We start from the raw sequence: 20,071 nt of genomic DNA on the forward strand, positions 1-20,071 counted from the left end.
TAGCTCTTATTTACGTGGTTAACAAAGATGTTAAATATTACTGGTCCCAGCACGGACCCCTGAGGGACACCACTCGTCACTAGTCTCTACCCGGACATCTAGCTGTTGACCACAACTCTTCGAGTGCGACCATCCAGCCGATTCCTTATCCACCGAGTAGTCCACCCATCAAATCCATGTCTCTCCATTTTAGAGACAAGGATGTTGTACAGGACAGCATCAAATGCTTTGCACAAGCCCAGGCAGATGACATCAGTTGCTCTTCCCTTATCCACCAATGCTATAACCCCATTGTAGAAGGCTACCACATTTGTCAGGCACGGTTTGCCCTTAGTGAAGCCTTGTTGGCTGTCACCAATCACCTCTGTATTTCCATGTGCCTTAGCATAGTTTCCAGGAGGATCTGCTCCATGGTCTTGCCAGGCACAGAGGTGAGACTCTACAGCCTGTAGTTCCCTGGATCTTCCTTTTGTCTCTTTTTAAAAATGGGGCTTATGTTTCCTCTTTTCCAGTCACTGGCAACTTCACCAGTCTGCCACAACTTTTTAAATATGATGGAGAGTGGCTTAGCAACTTCATCTGCCAGTTGCCTCAGGACGTTCAGATGCATCTCATCCGTTCCCATGGACTTGTGCACCTTCAGGTTCCTTAAATGGTCCTGAACCTGTTCTGCTGTGGTGGGCAGTACTTCATCGTGGACACAGCACATAGATCCCAAGATTAAGTGTTAGCCCTGCACAGGACAAGACACTTTTGCTCAATATTCAACTGCAAGATGGCTTTGTTTTCTGCAGTATGGTATCTAGAAGGCACTGTTCTTATACAGCAAGGAAAAGTAGAAATGTCTGTGGGAGATGTTTTACTTCTTTTCTAAGAGGGGAAAAAATCCATGTCCAAAAACCAGCCAACCAGAACTTCTTTAATAAGTCAGTGGTTGAGTGTACACACCTAAAAAGGAAATCAATGATAATCTCACTTCTGAAAATCTGTCCTTACTCAGTGGAGCATACTTAAATTGCATCAACCTCACCTTACCCAGTCGTCCTTATATATATGGCCGTATCAGTGCAATTAAGCAAATAGTTAAAGGCAGAGATACACTTATGAGTCTTTTTAATAAAGATGGTTATCTACCCTTAGTGTAAAGAGCAGTTTATTTTATACCTACTGACAATTATCCATGCACTCAGATGCTATGCTGAGAACATGCCTAAACTAGACTAAAAGTTGGCTGCTTGACATACTAGTTCAGAATACTTCTTTTACATTAAAAAAAAGGCAAAAAAAATCTGCTAATTATTTTCAAGACATTGCAGAGGAAACACAAACCCTTCACTGTGCTTGTACACTGGGACAAGTCATCTGTTCCTTTTCTGTTTCACTGGGGTTTTACTTTTTTCTATCATCTCCCTTGCTATTTCTGTTTTAAGATGGCCAGTATTTCCAAGTATTTAATTTGGCAGCATGAATGTGAGTGTGGAAATGAGTGGGAAGGAAAAGTGATCTCCAAAGCTGAGCTATTTCTCTATTATGACACGAGGCATGTATTTTATGACTGTCTCATTTTTGCCATAATAGCCCTCCTCACTCCACCCAAACATCTCTAATTTATGTCTCCTCTTTCTCTAATAAGATATAAGACAATCAGTCTTGGTTTAGTATTTAGCAGATGACCAGTGCTGAGATTAAAACTAAGAGATTAAACTAAGTGATGAGATTAAAATTAAAATTAAAATTAAAACTTAACTTGCATCAGAAATAGTGTGGGCAGCAGGACCAGGGAAGTGATCGTCCCCCTGTACTCGGCACTGGTGAGGCCGCACCTTGAATACTGTGTTCAGTTTTGGGCCCCTCACTACAAGAAGGACATTGAGGTACTAGAGCGTGTCCAAAGAAGGCCAGTGAAGCTGGTGAAGGAGCGGCTGAGGGAGATGGGGGTTGTTTAGTCTGGAGAAGAGGAAGCAGAGGGGAGACCTTATCGCTTTCTACAACTACCTGAAAGGAGGTTGTAGTGAGGTGGGGGTCGGTCTCTTCTCCCAAGTAACAAGTGATAGGACAAGAGGAAATGGCCTCAAGTTGCACCAGGGTAGGTTTAGGTTGGACATTAGGAAAAACTTCTTCACTGAAATGGTAGTCAAGCGTTGGAACAGGCTGCCCAGGGAAGTGGTGGAGTATCTCCATTCCTGGAGATATTTAAAAGCTGGGTAGATGTAGTGCTTAGGGACATGGTTTAGTGATAGACTTGGCAGTACTAGGTTAACAGTTGGACTCGATGATCTTAAGGGTCTTTTCCAACCTAAACGATTCTATGATTCTATAAGAGGTTTAAGACAAAGAAGTATCATGTCTCAACAGGCTAGAAAAGCTTGGACGTGCAATTACCTAGAATTATGAATTACCTAGAATTATTTATTTGCAGTCCATTTGGGAACAATTTGTTCATTATTCAAAGTCATTAATCTACACTTTTCTTGTAAACAGCTGCTAAGACTTGGATGCTGTTGTGGCTGCTCATGGAGGTCATTGGCTATGACTGACCCATCATCGTTAAAGGTTCTTGCCATGTAGCTCTCATCCTACAAGTATTCTGAAACACTATTTCACAGTTGGTGGTTTTACCAAACGTTCCTGCTAGAAAAATACATTTTTTCATAAATTTCAGGGGAAAAAACACCATAAAAGCTTACAGACACCGCCAAATTAATTTTTCTTTTTTTTTTTTTTTAGCATTGCGTAGCTGGTTTAAAAAGAGGCTTCCAACATTAATCCAGCTCTACATGGGACATACGCTTCCCCAACCTACAAACAACATTTCCATCCTTTTATGTTTCTGGCATCCTTAAATCTTAAAAAAACCAAAAAAAACTCACACAAATTTATAGCTTATTGTAACTAGACCTAAAGCAGTTGTAGCATGCTATGATCAAACTGGGTTTTGCTAATGTTTGTCCAACGGAAGAATATCATAGAACAGCAATGTAGTGGTCTGTTATGCAAATCAATGGAATATGACACATAAAAGAGTAGCTGGTGTTGGCAAAGGGAACCACCATTAGAAATAAAATTAATAAAATCAACACCTGATATGAATATTTCATACTCATTAAATATTTGTTTCATATTTCTTCACTCCCTTAAATCAAGACCTTTGATAGGGTAATATAAGTGTTAAGAGCTAAGTAAAATCATCGGTTTCTTTTTTTTTTTTTAATTAGGTAAATTTCTTACTCATAAACCCACGTGATAAAGGCATTCTACTGAACACACTTAAATAGGTCAGTGATGCTCAGCTGCAATGTTGTATATGAAAGGAGAAGAGGAGAGCAAGGAAGAGATGGTGAAAGCAGGTTGCCTGGGAGATGGCTTACCCCAAAACAGCCTGGAAAGGAGCACATGTCAGGACCTGGGACCAGGTCTGAGGGGTGAAGTCAGTCTTCATAGCCCTGGGCTTAATTGATGTGTATTCGAGATTTAGTGGTTGTTGCTGTACAGGTTCATGGAAAGTACAGTATACCAAGTTCATACTTGACTCTAATGCTGCAGTTTGCTCAGTTCTGACTTTCAATAGCATTTTAAACAAACCTCAGACCTGCTGCTTATGAAAAAGTCATCTGGAAGCATATTACTTTTGATTGGCCCCAGGAAATCTACCACAAGAGGTGAGGTAACCCTGGGAGTACTTGCTATAGAAACTTGCCACGATTCACATTTAAAACAAGGAATGTTTCAACAAGTAAACAACAACTCGTTGGATTAAAGAAGTTCAAAGTTTCCTCTGCCTTTATCTAATTCTCTCCTCATTTTTGCAGTGGAATATTAATCAATGGAAATGATTCTGAACACGGTTTCATAATGCCTGTTTTTTGCGTAAACATTCTCAGCTCCATGGCTTTGTATCAGACTCTTATGTCCATTTGTCTTTTTTCTCCTCTTCATCCTGAAAGCTGTGCCATCAAGATTTTAAGATGGCAAATCCCAGGAGGATAAAACACAGGCTTCATTAAATATGTTAATGATAAATATTTTTCCTGCAGGAATTTTCACCGCAGCTTGAAAAAGTCAGAAGGTATCAGCAGCATATCATAAGATCAACAAAAGCAGGAGTAAATGCACCAACATATAGACAAGAGTATAATGCAAACTCATTATATGCACAGATACAAACCCAAAGGCATGTCAGCATCACTGTATTTTATGCGTAATTTAACCGTCTGGAGTGCTACGCAGTTTGAACTCTAATAAACCTGTCTTTAAGGGGAGGGGGTTTGAATATCAACTTTGCTAAAAGGAGTTTTGTTGGAGTGAGCAAATCTTACTGGCAGATGTGTCAAGTTTGGAGTATGGTTCCTACCAATAAAGATAAGGGTAACATCCATTAAGGGAGCTGAAACATTTCTCTTTGACATTTTAAGCAAAATGTTTCATGCCAGAAATATTCCTTATTTGTAAAAGCCCTGATTTTTAATTTTAAACCAATAATTCATTTTAAAAGGACCTCTAGAAATATGATTAAGCAAAAGGTTACTAAAAGCTGAAAGAAACATTTTGGTTCAACCCAGGAGGAATCTGAATTGATGTGAAGTTATATTTTTCATTTCACTCAAAACCCTCCAAAAGTTCTGGTTTTGTTTGACTTTAACCACAATATTTTCTTGAACTTTTTTGTTCTAACTATTATTTATCCAGCTCTATATGTAAGGATTTTTATTTATGTATTTTAACTGTGTACTATACTGTACATGGCAAAGTTTGTAAGAAGATGTAGTGCCTCTTATTAGACTGATGGACAAGCTGACACATGCCCAGGATCTTCCTCAGGCCATATTTCAGGCATGAGATGGGTCAGAAAGCTCATCTATTTTTCCCCCCATGTCATCTGGTTTAATAAAAGATATTTTATTACATAATAAAACTCTTTGCTTCTTATATCTTTTGATAATCCCAACTTCAACAAGATGACCACCACAAATTGTCATACATAATAGGACTTCAGAAAATTAGAAGATTTGGGGGTTGAAGTTCTGAGATGTCTTCTTTCCAATGATCCACATTTTTATTTACTGTGCTTTGCCCTCTATATACTTAGCCCCATTGCACTGATATCCTGGGAAGCTGCATTAATAGAACAAAAATATATTAAATTCCTTATTCTTCGAATCTGGAGGCTTTAAGATCCAAGGGGTTTATCATTTTCTGCCCACAGCACTTGCCCGATGGTGTCAACCCCATTATTACTGATGTGGTTAGTCTCATAGTGACCTTACAGGTTAAGGAAGCAATACTAATTCCATTCTACAGATTGGAAACTGAGGTCCAAAGAGATCTCATGATTTGGGTTACAGGACACATCTATGGCAGTGTAAGAAACCAAATAGGTCTGTGATGATTTTCTGCTTTCATAACACAATCTTAGGACCACTAAAACTATTTGCAGGCTAAAGCTGAATTACATAAATAGTTTCTGCCCCCCTACATTCAACTTCCTTTGCATTTGTACATGGCAGTTGTAGATGTCAAACATTTTGATAGCTTTTAGAAAATCATTGTGAAACTGTGTTTCATTTCCACCTTCAGAAAGGATGGTTTATTATTCTTTTTTTTATGCCATAATGTTAACAATAATAAAATAATAATATTTTATTTCAAGGTGAACTGTTTGCATCTGCTTGACCTTTAAAGGAAGTGGTCAATCATTTACACAGCTATTGGCATGAGCTTAGGATTTGGAGGATGGATGTTAATGTCTTAGCCACCAAACCTTCTTGGCTTCCATTAAATGGAGCAGCTCTTCCAAGATGGGCAGGTAGAGAATGTTAAATAGCTCACACTCTTTAAAAAAGGGTGTTTCCAAGAATTTGTCCATTAGCAGGAAACTGGTGAGGGAGGACATTTGCATCTGACTCCTCTGGGGAAAAAAAAGGAAAAAAAAAAAAACACACACAAAAAAAAACCCAAAAAACAACAAAAGGCAGGATGAAAACTGCTCTATATGTGTTACTGAGGTAGAACTTAAGGGACACATGCGGAGGGTTATTTTAAAAGATGATATGTCACATTCCATAAACTGTGAGTGCATGTGTTTGTGACTTTATATGCCAGTATGACATTCTTGAGGAGAACCAGTGTATCATTTAAAAATATTTGTCTTCCATGAGGACTTTGTATATTCCTGTGCTGTACATATATTCCTGTGCATCATCTGTCTGTTATTCTACTGGGACAAATATCCCATTGCCAAAAGCAGTCAGCAGCAGTCATAAAGAAAAAAAAAAAAAAAGGTTTAGGATAGCTTTTGCAATGAAACTAATTGTAAGTGTAAAAAGAACAGTAATCACTATCAGAGATGCAAACGTACAACGTTCTTCTGTGTGGCTGAGTTGATGGAGTGCAGTCTGTGGGGCCACGGGGTCCTACACAGCACTGCCAGGCAGGAAGGCAAAGCCTTCTGTCACGTCTTTGGTCCTTCTGAGCAGTCTGGAACACTGGATAACAAACTGGGGACTTCAGGACTTTTTTCTCTGACTTCTCTTGCCACTATCTCTGCTTCTGGTCATATCTTTGTACACATATAACTCCAAAACCAAAGAAAAAAGGAAAAAAAAAAAAAAAAAAAAAGAACACTTAGCCAATCTATGCTTGCATTCAACCTTTTATGAAACTCTGCTATCCACACCGCTCAGCATCTGATTGAGCTTGTGCTTCAGATGGTGCCTCCTATTGTTTCAGATATCTTACTCCAAAAGGGGCTTAATTGCTTCTTCTGTTTATTTGAACAAAAAGTAGCAACCCATCTGCATACCAGATGCAACAGGACTGAACCCAACTTTTCAACAATATTTTAAATGAAGTGCTCATTTGCTGGTAGCTGACAGCCTGTAGCAGCAAACTCAAATTCTGGGAAGATAAATGAAATAACTCAATTGCTCTCCCTCTCCCCATTACACTCTGCGAAAGTGCACACAAAAGTTAGCTCGATCTGTCCTTATACTGAATGTAAATTCAAGATCTAATTAAGTGCATTGGTTTCCTGGTGTGGGTGTTTCCTTCATGTTCTTAGCTTGATTCTAAACAAAACATTTTTAAAAAGTCATTGCAACCCCGGAGGTTTGCTTTCCCAGTAAATCATTTCAGAATAACTATTCTTATGAAAGTTGTCTGTCTTTCCTTCTATATTTGTGTGCATAGATTGCATCATTATACAGACAGGCCAGTAAATATTGTCTTTTGGGAGTAAATCTGGGCAGGAGAAAACGTCTCCCTCCTGCAATTTGATCATAAATAAGTATGCCTTTTCTGTGTCAACATATAATCAAAATCTTTCAATATTTTTATCAGGTACACTAATGAAATGTACGTAGTCACCTTCTTGGACAAGGCTTTTCCCTGTGAAAAATTCAAATCTAACAGACATAGCCTAGGAAGAGTACATCTATTTTAGTCTTATCTGCCCGAGCTGAAAGATACAATAGGGCTCTATTGTAGCAACTGATGCTGATCTAGCAGCTACAACTCAGAACTTTCCAAATAAAAATTCTAATAAAAAACAGCAGATTATGATGACACTTTCAATTTTTGTGGACAAGCATTTTCTAAGGAAAATGTCATCTTAACCCATTCTGTTTGGGGTTTCATGTCTCTTACAGCTCAAACTACAACAAAGTTCCTTGCTATGAAACTGAACTTACAGTATATACTCAGAAATGGGGGGGTTTCCATCACACTGATGGCTATAAATAAGAGCATTAGGAGCTGACCTGTTCTTCCCAAACAGGGAAAAAAAAAAACCCCAAACTGTCCCAGCAGATGGACTTGAGTCCCATTTAGAATCCTATTTCAGGACATAATTACAACAAATAACATTAGTAAATGCTTTGTTAAGCAATTTCTGTTTTAATAAGCTAACCAGACCAGTGTCTTCTATGAGGCATGGAAAGTCAAGGTTTTTTTAGTAGTCTAGGCTACTAAATGGAAACACACTGAGAAATCTTTTTATGTTTTGTCAACAAAAAAGAATTAAAAAAAAAGGAAATATAAATAAGACATTTTAAACACTCATGAAAAATACGGTAAGCCAAAATCACCTTAGTCCCACCACATGGATAAATTTACTCTAGTCCTGCGTTAGTGCTACTAGGTAGACTTTGCAGGGTTTGTATATGCTTCCTAAACACAAGTCATGCTACGTAGATGACAGGAATGCCGTTAACCAAATTTAACTCTAATTAGAAAGTGGGGAGGTGACCATTTTTTGCAGAAGAATTCTGCTCCAGTCAGGAACAACTTACAGACACCTCTGCTTTCCATAAGATGCCACCTTATTTATATTTCTAACATTTCTGGTTACAATCCCCTTGCCAATAGGAATTCCTCAAACCAAGAAAGTCTGGAGTGCTTTAGATAGAAGCTGTACAGAGAACAGAGTCTATTTTAATCCATTACTTTTGATTTAAATCTGTTTCCTAAAAATGGTGTTTAACTCCTGTAATGCTGGATCAATACTACCCTTGACACACGTTTCCTCGGTTTAGCGTGAAACACTGCTGCTGGAGATGCTGCACACTTTCTGACAGAGCTCCTTCTGGGAGCTGGGACACTGGGAAATGTCAGATTATTAGAAGTGGAACTTTGATTGGTGTGGAAAAGAAAGAAAAGAAGGTACCATTTACATTAAATTTTCAATTTCTTATAGAAAGAGAAGGAGAGAGGAAGGAGTCAGATGAATCATAGAATAGAATCGTAGAATAATTTAGGTTGGAAAAGACCCTTAAGACCATCGAGTCCAACTGTAAACCTAACACTGCCAAGTCCATCACTAAACCACGTCCCTAAGCACTACATCTCCCCGTCTTTTAAATATCTCCAGGAATGGAGATACGCCACCACTTCCCTGAGCAGCCTGTTCCAATGCTTGACAACCTTTTCAGTGAAGAAATTTTTCCTAATATCCAATCTAATGATGAAGATGCACACAACTCAATTTCAGGGCCTAAGCTATTCATAAGTCCTCATCTCCTGACCCCCTTATCGTCACAGGGAAGAGATATATTCTTAAATCAGTTACTCCAGAATCCACAGCCCTCTCAAGGTACAGTCAAACTCATGTTATACGCCTGCAGTTCAAGGCTGTGAATACCCACAGCATAGCCCCTGGAGTCTCAGCCAAGAACTACACCCTGCTCTCCCAGACCCCTGGTAAACACTGAACACCATAACCATTGTGGTATTTGCTATTCTAACAGGACAAAAGAAAAAAAGGATACATAGAAATTTCTCGTCCTACTGAGAAGTCAGCTCCCTGTCTAAATTTTACTTACACCTTTGCAAAACTCGAGAAGCTTTCCAACTTCTTGGTAGATGCTTTTCAGTAACAGAGATCTGACACAGACACACAGGATATTTCTGTTGACTGACATACTAAGCACTCTCTGAAACTTGTTTCTGCACTAGTATCTTCATCATCTTTGCAAAGTATGATATCTAATGGCAAGAATATGGATTTACTTATTGCTACAGCACATTTCAGAGTTCTGGTTTTAATTTTATTGAAACAAATTCCCTCCACTCCCATCCTGAAGGATACTAAAACAACAGGAAGATAGGATATTCTGGCTAGCACTTACTTTGCCCCACTGAAGCCAGACATATACTCTTTAGGAAGTGCTCATAATGATGGGAAAAGGCTGTGTGAGAAGGACCTAATCACTGTTTCTGGATGCAATGTTCTTTCTCCTCTTCCCACTCAAATTAAGACTCCTTCCCTAAACAGTATGGGCCCAAGCTCCTTCCTGGTTTTAAAATGTGAGCATTTCCAAGTCCACAAAGGTGCAAAACACTTGGAAAAGGAGGCAAATGGAGATTAGATCTTTCACCTGTATGTAAATTAAGGAACAGCCTTGCAACATGAAGCAACATCTGCTGGGTGAACTATTTATTTTTGCCGTCTGACAACATTAGATCTGTCCATACAGGCACAGAACCTCTCTCGTCATCCTGATCAGATTGCACCGCAGTTGGACCCAGGCTGGAAAAACAGTTGTTAATTAGATTAAAGAGAACACGTGGAGTCGGAGTATGCACTGTACTCATTCATCACTCTCAGACTCATGGAAAAAGGTGCTCCGAGCTGTTATAATACATGTTGTAAACCTGTGATTAACTCCCATGTCAGAACCTGGACAGATGCTTTCTGAGCACCTGATTCTGGGGCAGCAGCAATCATCTGTTGGAGCTTCAAATCCTGTCTTGAACCTTCCTCAGAAGACCTACTAAAAAATTAATTCCTCAAATACAGGATACTTCATTATTATTTCTTTTTTTTTTTTTTTTTTTTTAAACAAACCGTAAATCTACAGGCAGCAGTACAGGTTACTGCTTTGTTTGCCTGCAGTGTTCATCAGGGCTCTGCAAGCTTCATTAACTGTTTTGAATAGTTATATTTCAATGTCTGATTGCATGTTCTGAATACCTAATAGCTGCAAAGTAATTTTTCACTGTAATGCTAGATTCATCAAGAACTCAATCACCAGCTAGATGGGATGTCTTATGCACATAGAGAAGAGAATGTAGATTTGCAATTTTATTCGAGAAGTGTTAACACAGAAATTACAAAAAAAAAATTAGTGACCCCTAAACTAGGAGTAATTAGTCAGCAAACAAATATCAGGGACATTGAAGATATTGCATTTCCATATGACTTTATCACCTTGTAAATCTCATTTTGCAGTGCCAGGACAGAGGAAGCTTGTGGCTTGCCTTTGTACAACAGCTTCAATACTTCCTTGTTAAGGCTCCATCATTTTGAATACAATTACAAAAGAAAAGAAACAGATCCCGCAGCTCCACTAATTCTTCTCCCCCTTCTGGGTACTCAGAAGTAATTTGCCTTTTCTTTGCCTTTTCCGTCTTGATCCTGGCCTTGAAGATGACCCTCCTGACCCTTTGCGCAATTCCGTGTGCCATGCTGAACAACAGCGGCGCAGAGCAGCGAGCAGAAATGCTCCATCTCATTTTTCTCGGAAACACTGCACCAGACAGAGGGCTACTGAACCATTTATCAGTTTGCCTCTCTCCACCTCTTTCCAGTTGCTTTTCTTAATATCTTTAGCAAAGTGTTTGCAATACTACACATCACATGATTTTTTTTCTGTAACTGTTTCTGATACAGGTCCCCCAAACATTGCATTCTAATTAGAATACAATTACACTATGGTAAATGGCAGCTAGATGTGGCCTGTTATTATTAACAATAAACATTAGCAAGCTTTTCTGAAGACAAAAGGCAAATGGATATGGAATCAGGAAGAGTGAAGGATAATTCACCTAGTAGCTTGAACACTTTTACAAAATCTAATGGAATTTATCTAAATAATCCCAGAACGTGTTGTGCTTACACAATCACAACAAAAAGGCAATACCCAGATATGATTTTAAAAGTACAAAATATTACACAATAATAAAATATCAGTATTTGAATTGTGAGCGACTGAGGGACACACACACAAAAAAAAAAAAGGCTCATGGGTTAACCAGCAAGTCAATTCCAACGATAGCTCCAATCCACAGTCCCATATTTAGTTTACTAACAGGACTTTCTTAAACATATGTAGGTGCCTAAGATTAAATAAAGTTCTCTGTGTGTAGATATTTTAAAATTTCAGCTTATGTTTTTACACTTCTTCTTTGCAGCCCAGAATAATTATACCAATCTACAGAAGAACTTTAAAATCCAACTGAATAAACACATGTGCAATGCACCATTAGAGTACACTCCATCACATAATAGCATAATGCAGTTTTTGAAATGGATCTGTAGAAAGGATTCATTAAGATAAAGTCCCAGCATCCCACCTGAGGCCAATAAAAATTCTGTGCAAACCTCTTCAAATTAAATTTTCTTCTTGAACATATCCTGTCTAATTATGTTTAGTATTATCCTCCTTAAGGAATTCTGATTCATCAGTGCTATTAAGGGAGGGAAAAGGAAAACCAGATGCTGTGGACCGGATACCCAGCTGGTAAGAAATCAGTATAGTTTCACAGAAGTCAAAAGAGCTACAGTGATTTATATCAGCTACGGGTTTGGTATATACATAGGAACACACATGTGGACAGATGTACAGAGAATTATATAAATATCTGAAGTTACACCAGCAGAAATGTAAGTCCGTGGAGTTACACCACCAGAGAATTTGACCCAAAAGCTCTAATAAGCTGAAGTTTATAAAAGAGCCACAGCTGTGTTGAGATTTCTTGTCTTTCACTCTCTAGAACTGAAAATAAATGTAAGAAATAGAAGTGCTCTAATTAGACATTTAGCTTTAAAAATCAGGAAGATAGCCAGCTAATGTCTAAGCACTTTTTTGTTCTTGGGAGTTAGACTAACAAAGATATCATAATTACAATCATACTACATACAGATGAAGTGCACAGCATATACTGGTAAACCAAGTTGACGGATTGAATTCGATTCCAGCTAAGTTGTTTCAATTTTAGTCTTTAATGAACACCCTTTTTTTTCTTTATTGTAATCCATACAGTAAGTACAAATTTAGACTGAGATTTCCAAATGCATCTAACCAAGCTGCAAGCTGAACATGAAATTTCAGGGCAGGGTCCATGTTCTTCTTTGCCACTGAAATTCGTGTTATTACCCATCCACAGCCACACGGCTGCCTACAACACGGACCGAAAGGGTACCGCTCAGGACACTTAGCATCTGTCTCAGTTTCCGTGAGCCACGCCAGTCATCCTGCAAGCTCGTGCTACACCTTTGGGTCTCCTCACCCTGCCATCTGTGACCCAAATACCTCTGCACCGTACCCCAACTCACCTCCCCATTTGTGAGACCCTGCTGACTTCAGGCTGGAAGAGAAGAGGAAAGAGAACATACGGCTGTAACCTTTTTGCCTTTACCGTGCAGCATATGTGAAGGTGTAGTATCAGACCTACTGTACTCCACTTCTTCTCCCCCAGCACTTATTCTGCGTTTTGAAGGGGGCTTCATCCTTCCCCAGACTTTTAATCTGGGACTGCAGTCAGCAGTCTGAAAACTGAACAGATCCTTTTCAGGAATTACACTTGGGTATCATAGCCTGAGCCCTGCTCTGTTAGATGGAGGGCATCTTAAAAGAAAACTGAAGTGGAGCAGGGTTGCTTTCCTCTTTCAGATTACAAGTATTTTATCCAGCAGCTCAGTGAGCATAGCATGCACACAGGAGGTAGCAAAACCAGGTTGCATTTCCTTTCCACAGAGAGAAAGCAATTGCCTGTCCCACTGCTGGCAGCTGCGTGCTGCCTCTGTGCCCCACATTGTGCAGAGCACTTCAAGGCTTGCTAGTGCAGAGAGAGACAGCCCTGAGCAAGCACAACCACCTTGCCTGGAGGCTGGAGGGACATGGCCGCACTTCAATTCCTCTGGCAGGGACTGATTTCCTTACAGGAATCAATCCTTGAGTGAAAGAGCTAATTAAGCCTCAGGGCAAGAACCCTGGGGCTACTCAAATCTTTCACACATAGAAGCACATAACAGCAGGGAGAGAGAGTCCCTCCATTTCACTGAACTGTTTATCCCAATAATTAGGCCATTTCTTACGAGATATACAGATTTGACCCCCTGCTGCATAAGTGACAAATTTCCAGCTCCCATGTTCTGGACATGTGCTCTGAACACTGATTTATCAGATAATCAGAGAAGGACGCAATACTGACTCCTCCACATCAGGGTTTGAAAACAAGACAGATACTGTCTTGGCATCTGACCGAGAGCTTGCTGCAGTAGAAGCATCCAGAAAACACTCATCATACCAAACTCCTCTCACAGAACGGCCCATTTTGTGGATTCCTGCAGGGTGCAATCCTGAACGATGTTTATGCCTACCAAGAGTAAGCAACTTCTGTGGTTACTCAGAAGCAGAGTAACCTCAATGCCTCAAATCTTTGTTGACACAATCTGCCTCCTGGTCATTCTGGAGTTAGCTGGCAGCTGAGAAAGTTTTGAGGCTTCAACTTCAGATGCCTAGCCCCTCCCTGACTCCAGCTGCTTTCTGATTTTGCATCTTCTACTATGCCTTTACATACACTGTTATTTTGTAGGTGTCTCTCATATGTGCAATAGAAATTTTAGCCCATAAATTACTTCACATTCAGATCCAAATTCTCTTCAAGACCTTTCAAGAGCTTCTAATTGCTCTGCAGATGATAGCTTTTTAAACTCCAACATACTTACAATTATTATTATTAAAGTATAAATAATTTGAAAAGAACAGCCCAGAGTAAATGATGCTGGTTTTGCAAGAGGCATAATTTTACTTGGAGGAAGGAATTGGAATGATTTGATAAGTGCATTAAAACATAACTGTAGTTCATTTCCTTGGCTCTGGAGATACTCCTGTAGCTACTACTAAAACTTTATCAACAGGTCACATTCAACATCCTTATACATCTTATAGAAGTTATTCTTGAGGGATAATTTAGGGTCCCTCTCTGGTGGCAAAGGCATTTGGTTGCGTGGTAGGATGTGTTATTCAATATTTGAGTTCACTATACAAATATTCAAGAAATATACATCTCCAAATACAGATGTAATTTCCTGTAATAATGTCTACAGGGAAGATGCATTAATGGCTTGTTTCATACCATACCATCAATTACATTGATTGAGGTATTTACTGATGTGAACAAAAACATATTAATGTCCTGGGCTCATGCTGACAACACAGCACATCTCTGAAAGCTAATAGCAGCAGTCTTAGTGGACATTACAGTGGAGGTGTTTCTAGGGTATTTTGGAGGAAGAAAGTAGTGCTATGCCTTCAAAGGGAAAGCATACAGGAGCAGCTTCATAGAGTCAGATGCAAATATTTGGGACCAAAAGCAATTATTCGACCTTCACCCTTACATGTTTTTGAATTATTTTATATTTTGAATATTCTTTTATATTTTGAATTATTCCTTCACCCTTACATGTTTTCTCACCAGACTGGTAAACTGTCTCCAAATGGACCTTCCCTCTTCTTCTCTAGTGCCCTGCACTGATTGACTTCGAGCAATTAAAGGTTTCTGGACCAGATGGTCTTTTCCCACCACCACCCCCATAGCCATGGGGCTCCTGAAATGGGACATCCATGGCAGCAACTGTGCAATTGATGCCTCACATCCCCCTGGCAGAGGAGATTTCATTTAAGATTTTTCTCCAGAACAGCTTGTACGACAAATAGCTTTTAGCATATACAATTTGCAAAGTTGCCGGTTTATCATGAATAGAGCTATTTGTAGTCTAGTCATATCATAAAATCTTGTTAAAAGAAACAACACAAAGAGACTGCTCACTTTTCAGTTATGGTGCTTTTGAATTAATTTGAATCCAGATTGCCTCATGAGTATTGTTTGTTCCAATATGAAACAGTTTATGGTGATAAATTGCAGCAGCATCACTTGAGAGCTGCCTGGTACAGTATACTGCGGCAGAAGTTGAGTCAGCTTTCATAGCAAGTATATACTGTAGCTAGAGCTCACCCAGATTTTGTGGTTTGGAGAATAATTAACTGAGAAAGTCAGTGAAACCAGAGTATTTTTTGGCACGTGCAGATGTTATGTAATGTCAGGCCTTGTAGAGGTAAAACCAACCAAAGCAAATAGTGAAAATCTAGTAACCTGCCTCCTGTCTGAGCCCTCCTGTCACCCTCAGCCAGGTATTTACTTCTGAGTGTTGAATAATGATCTACAGAGACTGACGCTGGGTCGCTCTAGCCATACTTTCGGTGCTGAGCCATTTAATGCATATGAATTCTTCATCTAGCTCTAAATTTACTGTTACAGCAGATGTTAGAGTCAAATCTCATTAGTAAGATTTCATTAATCTGCAGAATAATGACAAAACATTTCAGCACCCTCTCAGTCATAACCTTAATTAAGACTAAGCAGGGTATGTTGCATGACATATCACCCTGTGAATGCACGCTCTCGTATGAATAGTCAAGTGCCTGATTCAGAGAGAGAGCAAGCATTTGTCATTCTCATCGAAATCATCAGGGGTTCAAGAAGTCGTGACTCCTCTATCAGACCAGGTCCTTACCACTCTTTGATTCAATAACTTACAAGATTTTCTGTAGCCACTGAAACAGGCAGAAGTTCTCTAACTCAGTCAACATACTGGTATCCATAGCCTTATGACAAGTATTTAAGGTCTTGCCTGGTGCTGCTAGACCCGTCATAGGGCAGAGGAGTCACAGCTGTTACCTCACACTTAAAATATTTTTTCACATTTAATGAAATTAATGAATTTGATGAAGCACTAGGCCAAATTAATCTCTAGTGCCCTTCCATCAAATGCAACTGAGTTAAACAGGAATTAATTGAGGCCCATGCAATTACCTCTTAATTAACCCTGAAGGTCTGGGATTAACCCTGCTGTTCAGGGTTAGTGATGAGCATGTTTGTCATGGGAAGTCCCATACCATTGGCATCAGAAAGTTAATGTTGACCAAAACATCTGTGCCAAAACACATCGGAAAGAACGAAGCAGATTGCTCTTCCTCCCCCGCCCCTGCCCTCAGCATTTTGTAGGGTTCTGGGAGCTGCTTCTATTAGAAGGAGAAATTGTGGGTGGAACCAGGAATGCCTTTCCTGCAATCTCATCTATTAACATAAAGCCCTGAATACATGCACAGCAGGAAGGCAGACAGCAGGAAATAGTCCCTTTCCTTCCACTTCCAAGTGCCTTTTCAAACACTGTCCTACCTAAAATCTTGCTATTGGCTTTTCTTAAGGATTGTGGCAATGTTTTATTCCTGGGCCTGGTTTCCTACTTGCATTCTCTCTCTGTTTTTCCAAGTATGTCTCCATTGCAATCTGGGGTGGTAAGAAGAGGTGTTTGAATTACCAAGAATAACAACAGCAGAAAGAGCATTCAACAGATCCTTGCCTACATTTCTGCCTGATCAAAACTGCTCTAACTGCTGCTATGCAACTTAGTCTTAGGCATCTGCAGAGACTCCAACACACATGCACATTTCTACTGTTCCTCTCTCCTCCCACATACAGACAGATAATGAAATCGTTCCTTCACCCATTTGATTTGTATTCAGGGACTCAAGAAACAGCCTTCAACCTTACAAGGCCATTCGTTAGCCTGTGTTACACACAGTCTGATCCTCACATACTGTCTGGCTTTCTCTTGGGCTGCTGATCATGAAACTGCAAGGCATTCGATTGTCCATCATTTGATCTGAATGAAAGCAGCTATTGTAGCAAAAAGTTTCAATAATGCAACACTACTGGCCAGTCTTCAGCATAACCCCATGCGTAGATTGCCACAGGGTGCTGTATATATCATTCTTACATGCCTCCTATTAAATATGATTACAGAAGCGGGTTACAAACAACATTTAATGAAACAGAAGTTTAAAAGAAGAGTGTTGTACTAAACAAGCATGCATCACGGCTACCCTGCAGTTTGGTGCTGTTAGGCTCTGAAAATGGAAAGAAAAAAAAAAAAAAAAAAAGGTATTGCCCACGCAAAGAAGAAATAGAAAAAGTGCAGCAGCTCGCACTCTGCTCTTCTGTGGAGATTTCATCATTTGACTTGCGTCTTGAAACAAACGGAAAAGCAGACTCTAGGGCTAAAATGCATCTTCTTATAGATCCAAGATAGATGTCAAAAACAAATGAGTATTCCTGCAAGAGCTTATCCAGCCATTGGATCTTTAACCAAACACCTTTCCGTTTCAGATTAGCAACATAGACTAAAATAATCTGGTTTATTTGTGTGAGAACACCCAATGTGACCACTAGTGTTTCTTTAACGTGGAACCAGAAGAACATCTGTCCCTGACACGTAACTGCTGCTTTACACTTGTCTTTGAACTATGAAGATACCCAGGAAAACTGAATTTGTGCTAAACCACATGAAAGCAGGCCAAGAAAAATCTTGGTAAGGATTTGACTCAACAGATAAGGGGAAGGAAGACAGAGACAAACCAATCCTTTTAGGCTGCCCTCTCTCTACTTCAACTTTTAAAGTTATAGCAATATCAAGCTAACATATTTCCGTCTTTTCCCAGGAGGAAGACAAGTAGCTACAGCCTGCCTGCCTCTTATTAAATTACAACTCTCAATACACAGGAGCACAGTTTAGCTCAGAGGTTTGCTACAGCATCCTGCAACAGTTGGTAAAATCGCTCAATTTAGAGTTCTTGCTGACCCAGATTCAACACTAGTTTAAGAGTAACAATTTGAACTCTTAATTGCCAGATATATTAACACATATAGAAAATGAACATAACTTGACAAAACCCTTTAGTGCAGCTGAACTGTTATCAGCATGTAAAGGATACTAAGAATATATTATCATGTTGACTCTGGGTCATGCCAGGCTCGTTTCAGACTTCAATGGAAATAGTTTTGCGCTATAGAAAGCCACTACAATACAATTAACATGCACTACACAACTCACCGTCTTAGAGATCTACGTGCACATGAAGTCTGGAATATGCTAAGGAGTTTTTTCCTCAACATTTTTAATCATCCATAGTAATTACTGGTATGTGATAATTCCAAACCAGACTGACAAACATTTAAAACAACTTCACTTATGAATGCAAAACATCACACAGAAAAATACAAAAGTGTATTTTGCACTTCCTTGCTGAAGCAACTTATAAACCATATCCATACAAGCAGTAAATAAATATCCTCTTTTGCCAACATGAATTTTGTACCTCCCACTCACAAGTCAGTGGCAGAATTTTTGCTGACAAAACCAATGAAGACTATATACCCACCAGCAAGGAGCTGAAAATTTGCAGAGTCTTAATAGTACAATGTCTTACTATCTGAAGTGTCTTATATTGCAAAAGTGTTGATAATAAAGTTGTTATATTTTCTATGTTAGACTAAGAAACAAAGTGAAAAGAGAACTGGATTTTTTTTCCCCAAATGGCATGGTTGGGGAGGCATTATACATATACACACACACACGTGTGTACACACACACACACACAAGCTTCCTATCCTTGATTTAGTGGATCCTTCACTACAGAAAACTATAGTTTATTTTCTGAAACTACTTTTAGGAAGGAAGGAATTGATTCACCTCACTGAGGAATTTAAAGATGTAGGTGAAGGCCAATGGTCCTTGTGCTCTTGAAATATTTTTTTAGGTTTGTACATGCACTTTAGGTGCTTATTTTTTTTTTTTTTTTAAAAAAACAGCTCATCCTGGCCCAGCATGAATTGTACAGACCACAAATTAAACACCTTTGCACTGTTCCTAGCCTTCCTTTGGCAATGAAGTCTCAGCCCTTTCTAAGCCATCTACTTAGACCTACAGGTCTCTACCAAGGCATTCACGCCTTCCTGCAAAAGATATTAAAGAAACAAAGCCACAAATTTAAAAAAAAAAAAAAAAAAAAAGAGCAAATAAATAATGACTATATGTGACTACAGGAAATTACACCTACCCATTTTTCCCCATGAATCCTATTTCTAGGGCAGTTCCATGAAGGAGTCAGGTTTTAGACCTAGAACTTGGAAGCTTCATCCACTGTTGGATGGACACACTGGGACTCCTTCACCCACGAAGCAGAGAAAGCTTTGCAATAATGCAGACAATTTACTTCCTAGAAGTTCTGATTTATTCTGGAAGGCAAGGAAAGCTTGATCAGGAGCACCTACATACTGTTTACAGTATTGCAATTGCAGTAAGGGAAAAAAACACAGAAGAAAAAACTCTAAGCAGTCAAATAGGAACTGTTGAGCTAGATCAGTCCACCGGTCTATCTAGTTTGGTAAGCTACCTTTCCCAGGCTATATTAGTCGAGAAGGGTGTTCTGTCAAATAAAAATTAACCCATACTTACAGAGTGAAAGAAGGGATGCTACAAACAGAAGTCAAATACAAAATAATTACTTTTGGACTAGAGCTACATGGTCTTATAAAATTGAAAGGATCAGACCAGAACAGGTGTATTAGAGGGGGAAAATCCACTGTAAGCCAAAATCAAACAGACTAGAAGTCACAAAAGCACCTTTTTCCTAAAATAGTTGCCATTGTATATTATAAGCATCTAGATGAA

Source organism: Platalea leucorodia (assembly GCF_965183815.1).
Source record: "Platalea leucorodia genome assembly, chromosome: 1".
Classification (NCBI taxonomy): domain Eukaryota; kingdom Metazoa; phylum Chordata; class Aves; order Pelecaniformes; family Threskiornithidae; genus Platalea; species Platalea leucorodia.